Below are 15,900 nucleotides of genomic sequence, written 5' to 3'. Positions count from 1 at the left end.
GGAGTCTGTAGCGTGAAGCGTCTGTAACCCGAGGTACCACTGTATAACCCTCAAGCATGTTGGTTCTCAGGAAAACAAAATGCTATTGGTGCATGTTTCCATTATAGCAGTCACTGTAAATATACAAACTGTAAATAACACTTTTACTACTAGTACTACTATTTAGTTATTTTTAACCCACAAACATTGTTCGCTTGCCTGTCCCCAGCCCTAATCCAAATCCATTTCACACTGTAGACAAGCCCCATGTTTGCTGCTTGCTGGTCTGGATTTCATTATATCCAATCCTAGATGAGTTGAATCTGGCCAAGGAAGTGTTTTGGTTTGGGAAATTAAGGTGTCCAAAGCTGTTGTCTCTGACACAAAGGAAGAAGCAGTTATTCTGGAATTTGACTTGATTGAAGTGCTGTATTAATGGGCTAACAAATTACAGTGGTACCTTGGTTTAAGAACAGTCCGGTTTAAGAACGATTTGGTTTACAAACTCCGCAAAACCAGAAATAGTGTCTTGGTTTGAGAACTTTACCTCTGTCTAAGAACAGAATCTGAATGGTGGAAGGGCACCAGTGACGGGAGACCTCATTAGGGAAAGCGCTCCTCAGTTTAAGAACGGTTGTGGTTTAAGAATGGACTTCTGGAACGGATTAAGTTCGTAAACCGAGGTACCACTGTACTCTAGAAACTTTCCTTAGTGTCAGACAAGAAGATACTTTTGCAATTAGCTGTAGTAAAGACCTGTTCCTCATAATTCTGTGTTATCCAGCAAAAAGAGGGTGAATCTGGCATGGGTTGTTTCCTGAGCAGTGGCGTAGCGTGGGTTGTCAGCACCCGGGGCAAGGCAAGTAATTTGCGCCCCCTAACCCGTGGATTTGCGCCCCCTAACCAATGGATTTGCCCTAACCCCAGATGTTGCGCCCGGTGCGGCCGGCCCCCCCTGCACCCCCCACGCTACGCCACTGTTCCTGAGGCGATAGTACTATAGATGAGTAAAGAATGTGTAATAGTATGTGTATGTGTCTTTTTTTGTTTTGGTTTATGAGCTACTTGGGTTTTGTTTAAATCATACTAGACATTCAAAAGAATTTGGGCTGCCGTGAAGGGATCCTGTGTAGCATGTCCCTTGACTGCATATGCTATCGGTGTGGGTGCCTTTTGCAAAGTCCAAAGCCAAGGACATAGTGTGGTAGCCATGAGTGATTATCATAAGAATTGACTTGCTGGATCAGACCAATATTTTTCTAGTCCTGCTGCTTCTGAATATGGAGGATCCATTTAACTAACATGATTAATAGCTCTTGGTAGACCTATTTATCTAATCCTTAAAAAAATTAAGCTAACAGCCATCATCTTCTCATGTGGCAGTGATTTCCACAAGTTAATCACACATGGCATAGAGAAGCAACCCCTCTTGTCTATCTTGATTGAGCATTCTGTCAATCAGTTTTATTGAGTAGTTCTAGAAAGCTATCAAAATGAAAACAGAAAAATAGTATGTCAGGGTCATAGCTCCTTGTCACCATAGTTTTCTCTGTGGTGGCTTTTTTCTGGAGATGGGAATGTGTGGAGGAACATTAATTTATGCTGGCCATGACCTGCAGTCTGAGGTGGTATAGTCCACTCACGTGTTTGCACATCAGTGAGAACGAGGCATGAGACTATGTGTGTATCTGGCTTTCAAATAAGTTTTGCTTTCATCTGTTCCTAAAATAAATAATATGCTCTTGGAGCTTGGCATTTTCAAATTTTGAACATATTTGTACTGTGCTATTTATTTAGGTGTGCCAAAACTAACCTTGGCCTTTCTTTTGTGCAAATTAACATTGGTGATTAGTTTTTGTTAAAATTTTAATGTTTCCCCACAGGACTAATATTAGCGTAATTAAGTGGTAAGTGAAAGAAGGAAGGTAGAATGGCAAGGAATGCAAAACAATAAAGCTTATATTAGTTACATTTTTAAAATAATCATTAAGAAATGGGGAAAAAAACTTAATTCTTAATTCCTTCTACCAAAGACTCATAACTGTATTTTGAATACCTGAATTTTTATAACTGTATTTTAAATACCTGAATTTTAACAACTGAGTTTATTCCCAATAGTTGTATGCGTTTAGTTGTCCATTTTAATCCATATTGGTTTGTTACTTTGCTTTTTGAGCTACTGATTACTACAGGCATAGGCAAACTTGGCCCTCCAGATGTTTTGGGACTACAACTCCCATCATCCCTAGCTAACAGGACCAGTGGTCAGGGATGATGGGAATTGTAGTCCCAAAACATCTGGAGGGCCGAGTTTGCCTATGCCTGGATTACTATGCTACTAACTTGTCATTCAGCTAGAAATTTGACTGAAGTAGCCTATCATTTGAAGAAATTGTGCTACTGGATTGATTGGTCATGTAATTATAACTTTATGTCATCAGCATATATAGCAAATTTAACATCTTCAATTACAGTTTTAATCCCTGTTGTAGGTGTTTTTCTAACTGCCATGCCCTAATGGCATGGTATCCAAATCATGAATAGTTTGGCATGATATAAAAAATGAGCAATAGTTGAAATAAAGGATTCCTGTTCCTTGTACACCTTGTAGGTCTAATTCATTCTATATGGGGGAAATTAGTTGCTAGACTGGCTTTTGTGTTAGCAAAAATCAGTTTAGTCCAATTTTAAAAGCCCATTACTAAAGAACTGTTTATTATTTAAATAACTATAGCCATCCTACTCAATCAAAGGCCTTAGCAACATTTAAAATGAACCAAGAGCAGAGTTTGATTTGAGTTTTCATGAGTGTACATGTTTGGCACATAAAAGAGTTTTGAAGAGCCTGAAATAAAATTATTGTTGCTGATGTTTTTATTTATTCATTCATTCATACACACATTTTTCTTGATGAGACTCAAGGCAGCTTATAGATAAAAAATAAGAATAATTAAAAACATAGAAAATAATAATTAAGAACAGTTAAATATTGATAGCATTAAAGCTATATACATATCATATACATACCAATAATGACAATAAAAACAGCATAATGCCAGCCCTTTCATTAAAAGTAAGGTAAAGGTAAAGGGACCACTGACCATTAGGTCCAGTCGTGGCCGACTCTGGGGTTGCAGTGCTCACCTCGCTTTATTGGCTGAGGGAGCCGGCGTACAGCTTCCGGGTCATGTGGCCAGCATGACTAAGCCGCTTCTGGCAAACCAGAGCAGCACATAGAAACGCCATTTACCTTCCCGCTGGAGTGGTACCTATCTACTTGGACTTTTGACGTGCTTTCGAACTACTAGGTTGGCAGGAGCAGGGACCGAGCAATGGGAACTCACCCTGTTGCGGGGATTCAAACCGCCGACCTTCTGATCGGCAAGTCCTAGGCTCTGTGGTTTAACCCACAGCGCCACCCGCATCCCTCATTAAAAGTAGTCAGTGCCAAAAGCCTGTTGGAACAATAAAGTTTTCACCTGCCAGTGAAAGGACAAGAAGGAAGGATCCAGTCTAGCTTCTCTAGGAGGAAGTGCCAAAGTCTGGGAGCAGCCACTGAGAAGAACTCCAGAAACAGAAAAAGCAGGAAGGCACCAATTGCAGGGAAAAGGAAGCTACTGATTGCACTAGAGAAAATATTCCTTTGGAAGAAAAAGGAAGGAAATTTCTAAGCACACAAAAGAAAACATTTTCTCTTCTGAGCATAGAAGTTTTCTTCCAAAAGAATTCCAATCGGACATTTTTGCAACACTTCATTCCGTCTCCTGGTATCAGCTTTGGTGCCATTTATTTTAAAAGAAGGTTCCTCTTGCTGACCACACAATCCTGCCAGGAATCTTATAGCTACCATTATATCATATCACCAAAGAGAACCAAATAATTAATCGGATTTGGCTGTGTGATAATGTAACCAAACCAAATTGAAGACAATGCTTCCTGCCTATATTCTGAGTGGGTAAACATTCTCACTTCGTTTCACAAGGAGTCACAAATTAATTGCCAGAGTGAGGATAATTTTTTCAGGGGGCAATGCACTTTCACCTCAACCGTTCTATTTATCAGAGAGTCTTTATGAATTGGGTTTGGAAGATTTTTTTTCCTTCATTGCATATTGCCATTTTCTTGGCCTCTTCCCATGACTGAGGAAATACTTTTTAGCATAGATTCTGCTGAACTATCTTAGCTATCATGGAACTAAAATATAAACGTTTATTATTAGTATTATTATACTTAGCTATGGAGCCATCTTGGCAAAAACGTATATGTTGGTTTGTTTTGAAGATTTGTGTTAGGTTCAGTGCTTTCTGAACATTAATGAACATGTGATGTAGCTTTATTCTGCTGAGCCACGCTTAAAGAAGAAGAAGAAAATGTGACATGCAGATTTTTTTGTCTGATACAATTCATTATATACTTCTAGAAGGCAACTTCTGTGGCTCCTGGTGTCTTGGCTACCCCTCCACACCTCAGCGGTTTATCTCTCTTATAACTCTTATAAATATCATCTCCTTTTGTCACTTAACTAGTTGTGCTCACATTTCTTGTTATGTTTTTTCACCTTCCTCAAAATATTTTTGTTTCAAAGTGGTCAGAGATTTTCCTGCTTATAGGAATGTTTCAGCTTCATTTTCTTTCTTGCTCTTAGTAATACCTATTTATTCTCATTACCCTTTTTACGTCAGGCTTCTAAGTTTCACTTGTAGTTGCTTTTCTATTAATCTAATAACTCTTTTGAAACCCAAATGGCTGCTTTTGGGCCTTCCATATTAAAATATAGCCTCCCATATTAAAACTAAATTACAAGTGTATAAATAAGAGTGAAATATTCCTGACATTAATGGCTTCCACCATAAATATGTTGCGAAGGAGTATATTATTCAATTCCCAATGCTTAGTTGTTCCACTGTTACCTCTTCTAAACCACTCCATATTAATTAGTGATAAGTAGTTTTTCTTGGTCTAATTCTGGATTATTGAACAAATGCCCAAACTCATGGGAAGGTAACGAGTAGGTTTTTTTACAAGATTAAAAATTGTGGCAGTTGGAATAAAATATAAAGCTATTGTCATCAAGTTCTAAGTTTCAGTGGCACTTAATACCTACATAATCCCATAGTTTGTAAACCTACCTGCAGGGTTTGTGCTTTACATTTTTAGGTGTACGCTTTCATATTGTGCATTTAATAATAGAATATTTGAAACTGGAATACAAGGTTAAAAGGGGTGGAAGCCCCATTGCGCCAGCAGGAGTCATTGTGCTGGTTTCTTTCAGTGCACTGGGTTGGTTGAATGCAGCCCTCTATTTGGATGTAGCAGTAAACCACAGTTTAGTGCTACGAGTGTGAGGCTGGGAAATCCTCAGGCATGCCCACACACTATTCCTATGGCACAGCTACAAGAGATGGGTTTAAAGCTTTCCCTTATGTTTTCAACTAACCATAGTTAGTTGTTTTATCCAAACCAAGAACTGTGGTTAATGTTAACATTATGTTATGGTTTAGGGAAACGAGCCAATATTGTAAATCACAGGTTGAAGTTGTTTCCCTCATCATAGTTAACACTAACCACAGTTTGTCTGAATTTGGATATAACAACTTCAGTTAACTGAAAATGGAAACAAAAACTCTGTGTGTGTGTGTGTGTGTGTGTCCGTGTCCATGCTGGAGGAAGAAAGCAAAAGGGCAATGCACAAACCACAAGGATTGTGCACATAACGTTAGCCATAGTTTAGCATTACAGTGGTACCTCGGGTTACATACGCTTCTGGTTACAGACGCTTCAGGTTACGGACTCTGCTAACCCAGAAATAGTACCTTGGGTTAAGAACTTTTCTTCAGGATGAGAACAGAAATTGCGCGGTGGCGGCGTGGCAGCAGCGGGAGGTCCCATTAGCTAAAGTGGTGCTTCAGGTTAAGAACAGTTTCAGGTTAAGAACGGACCTCCGGAACGAATTAAGTACATAACCAGAGGTACCACTGTACATTCATCAGGCCACTTTGTAGAGAAGCTCTACGTTTAAAAACAAATTCCAGTTTTCAAGTCAAAGTTGTACTAGGGCCTATCCGGTTGAATATCAGGTCCATAATCTTGTGAAATGACAGACACCCCCCCCCCCCCGAAACAATCCTCTCTCTCTTTATTGTCTTGTTTGTTTGAAGTGACGGTATCTTTGTTTTGTGCCTACTAAACTGGCTGTTGAAGAAATAAAATTGCATGGTTTTATTGTGGGCATTTGTATTGGGAGGGAAATTCCCCCCTCCCCATAAACTTTCTCCAATCTTCAACAGCTCTTTTTGTCAGTAACTCCAGCAGGATGGCGGGATGATTATGTTGCAGTTTCTAAGAAGAGGTGTTAAGGGTTTATTTAGTGCCTGCAGATTGATGGCTAATGGACTCCATTGGGCTGTTTAAATGAAAGTTTCCCACAATCTGATACTAAAGTGGAGTCCTTGAGTGAAGCTTTTATCGCTCTTTCAACAGTCTCATCAAGGAGTTCCTTTTTTCCACTCTGGGAACTTTATTTCATGTTGTGTATTTCTAATCCAAGGGTTACATCAATCAGCAATCCTGTAGAAATTTGTGGGTTGTAACAAAAAAGGAGAATTTTTGCATGCTGTGATGGGGTTTCCTGGTCTGGCAAACGCATCTATCATAGGTTTCTATGGAAAATACTCGAGCTGGGACTTAAACTGCAATTTGTTATGCTTAACATTCCCATTTGATTTCTATGACTGGGTTTCAGTTGCTTTATTTTTACTAACAGGGTTCCACTGGGGGAGATGCTTTGCCCTATGGGCAAAGCCAAAAGACTGCTTCTTTTATGCTGTCTTGGGAGATGAAAGAAAATTCATCCCTAACAGAGAACATCTGCATGTTGTTGTTTTTTAAAGGGAGAAATTATTAAACCAATATTGACAATTCTGGTTTGTTTTGTTGCTTCTTGCAATGTCGAGGGAGAGACCTACGCTATGGAAAGTAGCGTAGGGTTTACCATCACTTCCGACTGGATGGAAACACATATTTTAAAGCTGGAATCACAGGGGCATTATGGCCTGGGGCCTGTGCACACATTTTCTACGTCCCACCGTTGTTGGTCAAATGCATTTTGCAGAGTTTTGAAGCATTAAAAAACAGAAGCTAGGAATAGGCAGTAGAGTATAAAGGACCAGCAATCTCTGCGTAGTTTCCAGCCAAGCTTTGCAGATGCTATCCTATGTACTCCATTGTGACCAGAAACAGAGTGGCCCACTCATTCTATTTTGCACTTCAGCACCCTTACTACAGAGGGCAATAGGGTCATATTACAGCCCCCAGCTCAGCAGAGGCCAAGTGACTGAACAACTGGACACTAATTTCCCATCTGGTTATGTAAAACTGCTGGCTCTGTCCAGGATCCTCAGCCTTTCTTCCTGACTCACTCTATGTTGCCAGTCCCCAAACCCACCTACTTGTACTTATATAGCCCTACAATTGTACAGTCATACCTCGGGTTGAAGTAGCTTCAGGTTAAGCACTTCCGGGTTTCGCTGCTCACGCATGCGCAGATGCTCAAAATGATGTCATGTGCATGCGCGGAAACGGTGAAACGCGACCCGCAGATGCATAGTCGCGTGTTACGTTCTACTCAGTATGTGAACGGGGCTCTGGAACGGATCCCGTTCACATCCAGAGGTACCACTGTAAAACTGTAGTAGTAGTAATAGTAGTAGTAAAGACAATAGTAATAACATCACTAATAATCTGTGAGTCGTAAGTCACAAAATCTCACATTTAGAAGAGTTCAAAAGAGTTTGACTTGCATTGTTTATTCATGTATTTCAGGTTTTAAAAACTGGTTTCCTTTAAGCATGTCAGCCAGATAGGCCAAACCACTCAGAATAGGGCAGATGGTACTTTGAACACTTCTGCTAACAGGACTTCAGTGCTGTCTGTCTTTGACTTCCCGCTCCCGCCCTTCTAAAGTGTTATCTATTCTTTCTCATTTTTGAGGCAGCCATGACAGCTCTGTCATTTCACTAACGCCTCAAAATTTTTCTTTCTGTTGTCAGTCAGCACACATCAGTCACAGAACTCCGATGGTTGTGATTGATGGCAAAAAAAGAGAAATAGGAAAAGGGTGCTGAACGTTGTGTCTAAAATAATAATTTTCTATTTTTACTATTACGTGCAAACTTTTGTTGGAAAATGGCTTGGGTTGCATCTCAGACATGTTATGTGCAGAACTATATTGATTAAAGAAAAACAGTGCTACAGATAAGAGGCCTCTTATGTGCTTATTGACACGCGACATTTGAAAAACATGGCACAATCCCATTACAGAAGCACTTTTAAGACCCATTGAGTGGGGAAATTTTTAAGCATACACCTGTTGGCTATAACACAGATGATGGCAGCAGACTAATGCTTGCCACTGAGTGTGAATTCAACAAGGAGCTATAGACGCTTCTGTCTCTCTGAGTAGATCTCAAAGAGCTTTTTGCACTATATGTACACTTAAAAATGTGATGTGTGCAGCAGCTCTTAGGCTCCCATTGAAATAATTGATAACTATCAAGACTTACCTTTGACTGAATCATGTTCTGCCTTACTTGTATATGTAGGATTCAGTGAATCGGAATTCAGAGATTATAATTTGCTACTAAGGAAGTCAAAATGTTTTATGGGTTATAGGCATCCTAGCTCTTCCTTTGCATCTGGGCGATAACCTCTCTCCCTCTCCTCCAGTAGATTTTAAGTTACAGAGGGAGATAAAAGGCAATTTTAACGTAGAAATTTGAGTTAAAGTTTTCATGAAGGAAGTTTTTTAATATTCTTTTCAATATCTACCTGTTACAGATATCTAAGCTGAGCAAGTGGAGCTGACAACAAAATGTTGTAAAGTACTCCTGTTCAGGTTTCCAAACCCCCCATTTCACTTCCACTATGATCTGCTTCAACAACATTCAGCATTCTGTACACACTAAGCATGAAACTATAATAAATACTTATATCTGGCTTCCAGAAATTTGCATATTGGCAACAATAGCCGTGTGTGACCAAAAACCCCAAACCAAACCAAACCAAAAATCCTTTTTTCATAGATATAATTTGCTTTTATTAAGTTAAATTCCTATTAAAAAATAATACATTCCCCACAAACTTGTGTTTGGGCTACTATTTTCTATTTCACACTATGGGCCTAAGCAAAAACAAAACAAAACAAAACCCACCCAGTTTCTGCCCAAGCCTGGCTCTCTTCTTATGTCGCCACTGGTTTTCCCTTTATCCAGCTCTGGAGACTAGGTGGATGTGGCTGGCACCCACCATTTTTATTTCTTCACAGTATCTCAGGTCTTTAATGTATTGCACCTCAAGAACAATGTTATGTTGCAGCTTCACAGGCACCATGAGGGACTTAAAATGCCAGGTGTCACACACCGTATTTGCCGACTATATCAGCTTTTTTCTAAGTGCAGCACCTACTTGCTGCTTTCACTATAACAGCCCTCTCTGTCCTTGCCACTACCACAGTAAGAGGGCCCATCAACCTAGGGTAGGGTGACCCACCTGAGTGGAGAACTGAAGGCCTGCCAAACTTGGTGGTGGCCCTGAAGCCAGCCATGTTTCGCTGCCTTAAATCTGGCTACAAACCCAGCTGTAACTGTGAAGCCATGGTTTAGTTTGCTGAGATTAACCCTGGCCTCAAAAGTTGTGTTTAAGGTGCACCACCCATAGCAAGAAGAGAGGCATATGAAATATGGTTTGGTAACCTTGGGTTTGTTCATGACACTGAGCATATTTAATGAAAATTATGCTATACAATTACCTAGGTTCACATCCTAGTTTATAGCTAATCCTGAATCATGCTTTAAGGTATAACATTTAACCATGGTTAAAAAAAATAGATCACAGATAAGCATTAAGTCTGCCCAGGGCCACATAAGAATTATTCTACCATATCTTACTTTACACACACACACACACACACACACACACACACACACACACACGTACGTTAAATCTAGTTCAAGTATATATTCTGTAATAATATGCAATTGCAGGAACAATTCCTTTCAATGAAACTAGTTTAATAATAAATTCAATACTGTAGCAGTCTGGCTGCAGGATTTTTTTTCCAGTGGTGGGGAGAAAAGAGAATCATGGGAAATATTTTGTTCTCCCTGGGAGCCAAGGCAATGTATTTACTTCAGGTTTTATTAAATGAGTTATAAATTTCCCCAGCAATTTACTCATAGCTCAAGAGGTTTAATTTGCATGTGTTGCCTTTTACAATATGCTTTTGGTAATGTTGCAGATGCTTCTTCCTTAGCTTCAGTAAACAACAGGCAGTTGGCCAGGTTTTGACTGAACATTTGCCAACTCATGGAAAATTAGTTAACTCTTTGGTGCCCAGAGTTTGACACTTTACTTGCATCATCCAAAATAATAGGAAGAATGAACAGGAAACACGAGGCCCAAAAGAGCACAATAGAAAAACTTTTCTGATGAAAACTCTTCCAGAATTTTTTTGACACCACTTCATTTTATATTTAATTGAAACCAAACATTAAAATATAATGGTCCGTCTATGCAGCTTGCCATTCCTTGCAAGCACAGGATTTGGTACTGGGAATAGAATTATAGTTACAAAATATGTAGGAAATGCCTGATGGGATCACAGAAGCCATGGTCAAGAGCAACTGAATAAGATTTGCTGTGGACAAGGGCAGGATGCGTGCCCAGATGCTGTGAGACCACTGCCGTGCAGGGTACCGCCGTCCAAAAGACCACTCATGACAACATTATATGGTTTGAATTAGGCCACAGCTTTATTGATTACAGATGTAAGGGGCTTGCCATAGGCATTGGGTCAACCAATATCAACCAGCCCATTTGCTAGATGATCAACCAAGGGGTTGAACCAGTGTCAAGGAGGTCCTATGACATACATCAAATAGAAGCCACCTCTCGAGGAGTGTGGAGGAGCGCTATGGCTCTTGCCCCACCTGGGCGTCCAGACAGAAACACCTCTTCATGGATCCCTTTAACAGGATATACCATTCTTTGGAGCAGGCAGAGGCTTACAGCCTCCGCTCTGAACATGACTAGGTTTTACCCAATGCCTTCTTCAACAAAGTTGTGACGATTGCTACGAGGTAGGTGAAATCCCCCAGGTCTGTCTATAGACCTGCCAGGAAACTTCCTCCCTGGCACCAAATACAGCAACTGACTTTGTCCATAGCAAGGTCAGATCCAACCTACCTACTGAAGTGGGTGATAAAAAACCAGCAATTGGTCAGGGGGTGGGAGATCCGAAATAGATCTGAGGTTCCCTGTCCAGAGGACACCCACTTTTATCCCTGGGGAGCAGACCTGAATGAAGACCTCCTGGGGACCCAGTCAGGTTCGCCCCCCCAGAGTGAGCCCACACACCAGCCCACCTACCTTTGGTCAATCTGGCAGGCAGGGTCATTCTGAATCTTTCCAGCTGGAGGGAGAGGTGTGTTACGGGAACACCCAGCCCAGGGACTGCTTTGGTGGCAGGCCAGCCCTGTTCCACAATGCCGTACTATTGTGTGTGTAGGTGGAAGAAGCAGAGTATATTATCATGCAAAAGGAGTAAGCTATATGCAAAATTGCTTAATATTCATGAATCATACAAATCACATAACTCAACTGCTATGGCACAGAGTATACATAGGCTTAATAGTGGATATTTATTTATTTGACATTTTTAGCCTGCTTTCACCTGATGATTTTTTGTGAGAAGGATTATTTTGTATTAAGAACTGAACAAAAACGTACCATTTGGGATTAGCTTTCACTTAGGTAAAACCACCTCCAACTGATACTGTTCTCTTACACAACATTGCTATTTGCTGATTTTTTAATTTCTTAACTGTACACATTCATATCCCACCCTTCTTCAAAGGAGAGTTGGTTTCAAGCTGGCTAGTTTCAAAGAAACCATAGTGGTCAATAGCCACAGTTTGTCTGCATCATAGGAGAGGGGAGTTGAAATTAAGCCCAAGACTCGCCTAGTCTTGATCATGTCATATTAGATATTTCTTTACAATGCTTTTAAAAATCAATATACTAAAACTATGGTTTAGATTGATGTCAAAACACAGTGAGAAAGCACAAAATTATTAGTAGTAAAAAGCTTTAATTAAAAACTAAACACTGTTGCTAAAAACAAAGCTCAGGTTTGAGTTTGCCCCACACATCAGAAGGCATCGTCGTTGAAACAAGTGGACTTGTGTGCCTGAGTGTGACAAAAGCAGGCAGAAAGGATGGGTATGAGCCTGCCAAAGTGTGTACTTGTGTGTTTAGTCTGGCCTATTAACCAGTTTAAACTAGGCAGCGTGCCCACAAAGCAAGGAGTGTTACTTGTTCCTGCCTCGTTCAATACATTATCCAGTCCTAGGCGTGCGCCTCCCCTTCTGCAGTGTGCGGTTGTGTTTTCCTTTTGTATTTGGTTACTGCTTCCCCTAATGTTTTAAAATGTGCACTAGCCCAGCACTGAAATTAAATAAAATGAAGATGGTAGGCCAGCCAGTGATTTTTCATAACCAGTCTTGCTCTCAGTTTCCGTCTGTTCATTTCATCATACTGTCACTTCCACAAGGCCCTACATTTGTGAGAATGCTCTGTGTTGCATACCTTGAAGGTCTAAGTAAGAAATATAGGAGGCTGTGTGGAAGGGAAACGTTTCAGCATAATTTTTAATTTTTTTGCCCAGGCAGAAATTGATGTGCTACTCCAAAAGAGTTAGCTCACCCTTCCATTTGAGAGGTTTGCCTTCTATGTGGAGGAAGGACGTGGATGTGCATAGGGGGGAGATGAGGAGCTCTGACTAACTAGAGTAGGTACTGTTTTATCCCTTTGTGGTGCTTACTGTTTATCCTAATTCAATGATAATTTGCTATAGATGAATTGCTAATGTGTGTACACTGTTGGCCACAGGCTGCCACTTGGCATTCATCCCACCCAGAAGGCCAGCTAGCGATCGAATTGTGAAGACATGCAGCAGTGCCCACTGTCAAAGTAGGTCTCCTATGGGGAACAGCTGTTGCATTTTTATGATGAGCATTGCTTGTTACAGAGAGGTAGATTTGGCACAAATCTTGTACGTGTCCCAGGGACCTAAATGACAAGGGTGCTGCTTACATGAACCTTCAGCCTAATGGTGGTAGGATTTTATAATAATAATAATAATAATAATAATAATAATAATAATAATAATAATAATTTATTATTTGTACCCCGCCCATCTGGCTGGGTTTCCCCAGCCACTCTGGGCGGCTTCCATAGAAAACCAAAAATACACTAAAATATCACAGATTAAAAACTTCCCTGAAGATGTCTTCTGAATGTCAGGTAGTTATTTATCGCTTTGACATCCGATGGGAGGGCGTTCCACAGGGCAGGCACCACTACCGAGAAGGCCCTCTGCCTGGTTCCCTGTAGCTTTGCTTCTCGCAATGAGGGAACCGCCAGAAGGCCCTCGGCGCTGGACCTCAGCATCCGGGCAGAACGATGGGGGTGGAGACGCTCTGTTTTGTAGACAAACTGTTTTGTAGACAAACAGTAAATTGCTAAGCTATAGGAATGTACAGTCTGCCATGGTTTATTTTAAGATTCCCCCCTTCCTCAATACTACACAAGCAGCCAACAGACTGCCCCTCCTCTGAACTTTTTTGTAACTGAATGAGAACAGGAGAAAGGGAAGGGGAAATGAGAATTGAAAGAGTGAGGCAGGCAGGACAGGAAGGAAGAGGAGAAGGGGAAATAACAGAGAAAGAAGGAAGGTAGAGACAAGAAAAGTTGAGGAAAAGATATAGAGGGAACAAGAAAAAATCAAGGTGCCTTGAAATGAGCGAAGTAAGAAGATGCAGCTGGTCCTCAAATAATTTGGGGCACATATTCTCTCCCTTCCCTATAGTTGGGTACTATAGTGACTCCCTCCTTCCCAAAAAGCTTAATTGAGGGACTATGCTCCCATTCCCGGCCAAAACACTGGTGACTAGGTTATCATAAAAACCCAAGAAGAGCCTGCTGGATCAGGCCGATGAATCCTGGGATCTGTCATTTGTTAAAAGTGTTGAGAATGGTTTGGAAATTCCCTATTCCCCTCACAGCTACAATTCCCAGAGTTCCCTGGGAGAATAGATTGATTGTTGAAACCATTCTATTGTAGCAATCTAGTGTGACATTCCTCATTTAGCCTATAAGAAAAGCAACAACAACACATGAATAGAGACTAATGCCACAAAAGTTACTCTCTGTCCCATCCTGTCTCCCCTTCTTCATGTTTTTGAAGGATAAGCTCCTCCCCTCTCCTGCATTTTTGACCCTACAGGGCAAGAAGGCAGTAGCTCGGACCTTCACTGGCATATACCGTCTAAATATGAAGGTAGTATATAGCCATCGACTAGTCAGTGGGGTAGTCAGGCTTCCATGTCCCCATAGGTCCTACTCACAGGTAAACAATCACATAGACTCAAACATAGACAACTATACTAGGAAAGCACAGCTATCTAGAAGCCAAGCAAAAAAGAACAATCCAGAGCACTCACCTTGTGATACTAAACCATACCAGACAAGTTACAGAGCGGAACATTAACTCTTCCATTACTGGTCCTGAAATGACACGAAGGCTTTAGTAGGCTTTTCCTCCATAAGTTTGTCTAATCCATTTTTAGAGTCATCTAAGCTAGTGGCCTTCACCACATCTTGTGCTGTACAAACAAGCGTTTCCCCAAAATGTTCTGCTTCTTTCTCCTCCCACAGATACCAAGGAAGAAAACAGAGAACTCTTTCTTGGCAACTGAGTCCTTTGGTTCTAAATATTAAGCTTTCGCTATAATTAAGAATGCAAAATGGAAACGTTTTGTTTTGAAATGTTTGGGGAAACTGCTATTTATGAAGTGATTTGCAGATTACCACTACGTTCAGTCTAGAGGCAAAACAAACAATCCCAAGAGCTTAAAAGACATAACAGTATATTCAGTTTACAACAAAACCCAAACACACCTGCTTATGTATGAGGTTGGAGTTTCAGACAAGTGTTGAGCTGACAACTCGTTTTTGACATAGCTGCATGGAAAAAGTTGCAGGGAATTGAGATGCATTTTTGAGATGAACCATTTTGGAAAGTTTAGTGCCTCTGACTTAATGAGGCATGGACTGGGGAGGGTGTGTGATGTGAGGAGAGCCCCAGGGGCCAGACAGGAGAGACCTGGAGGGCTGCATATGACCTCTGGATCTGAGGTTCCCCACCATTGGTATAGACTCTTGGGCATCCTTGGTTAGTAGATGCAGAATCCAGAATTCTGAGTGACACAAATTCCATTCAGCTGTTACCTAACAAAGGAGCTGCAGGGCCGCACCTTTAGCCTTACCTCCTTGCTAAACACTCACCCTACAGCCCTTTTGTACTCACATTGCCTCTTCGTGCAAGCAAACAGCTACAGTGCCACTCAGTGTCCGCACGTTAACAACAGTGAAATTGAAACACGGAATGTAATACGGAGCATCCTCTTGGGTAGGCAGTCTTGTTCCATTTCTAAAGGCAAGCTTTCGAATCTTGTAGCAATATTTGGCGCAAAAGAGTTAGAGCACAGACAAAGGGTCATGCTAGGTTTTGACAGTGTAAGCTCAATCACTGGGCTAGAGAAATAGTGAGAAGAAGATGCTATCAAGACGATGAGCACAAGGGTCTCTCTGACTTGGAGGAATGGGCAGAATAGGATGACCCTGCTGTTAGACCACGTGCTGCTATTTGTCACTGCCCTGACTGACAGGCTTCTGCAAAAGAGAACATAGAAAGGCCATTTGTGTCTTGGAGTGTTGTTTATTTTCTAAGTTATTTTGGGACTGTGTGCAGTCTAGTCTCAGAGCCTTCTCTAGGAATGGAATATACATAACATCAGCTCAGGT

General features: G+C 41.0%; 1 protein-coding gene and 2 long non-coding RNA genes across 3 annotated transcripts in view; 1 reads left to right on the top strand and 2 right to left on the bottom strand.

Moving 5' to 3' along the window:
* LOC310763063 overlaps positions 1–15,254 on the bottom strand; it is a 16,724-nt gene extending 1,470 nt beyond the window's left edge. The window contains exons 1-3 of the long non-coding RNA XR_014548444.1: positions 14,995–15,254; positions 14,538–14,601; positions 11,404–11,527 (exon numbers count right to left, since the gene is read on the bottom strand). This is a non-coding gene — a long non-coding RNA (uncharacterized lncRNA). The remainder of the gene's footprint in view (positions 1–11,403; positions 11,528–14,537; positions 14,602–14,994) is intronic.
* The window catches only part of LRMDA (leucine rich melanocyte differentiation associated), a 746,646-nt gene that overhangs the window by 340,146 nt on the left and 390,600 nt on the right, over positions 1–15,900 (top strand).
* The window catches only part of LOC310763096, a 135,494-nt gene that overhangs the window by 99,049 nt on the left and 20,545 nt on the right, over positions 1–15,900 (bottom strand). The window lies entirely within an intron of this gene.

Source organism: Podarcis filfolensis (assembly GCF_964270895.1).
Source record: "Podarcis filfolensis genome assembly, chromosome: 5".
Taxonomy (NCBI): domain Eukaryota; kingdom Metazoa; phylum Chordata; class Lepidosauria; order Squamata; family Lacertidae; genus Podarcis; species Podarcis filfolensis.
The sequence above is the reverse complement of the archived record's forward strand: the minus strand, read 5'-3'. Positions and strand labels throughout refer to the sequence as shown.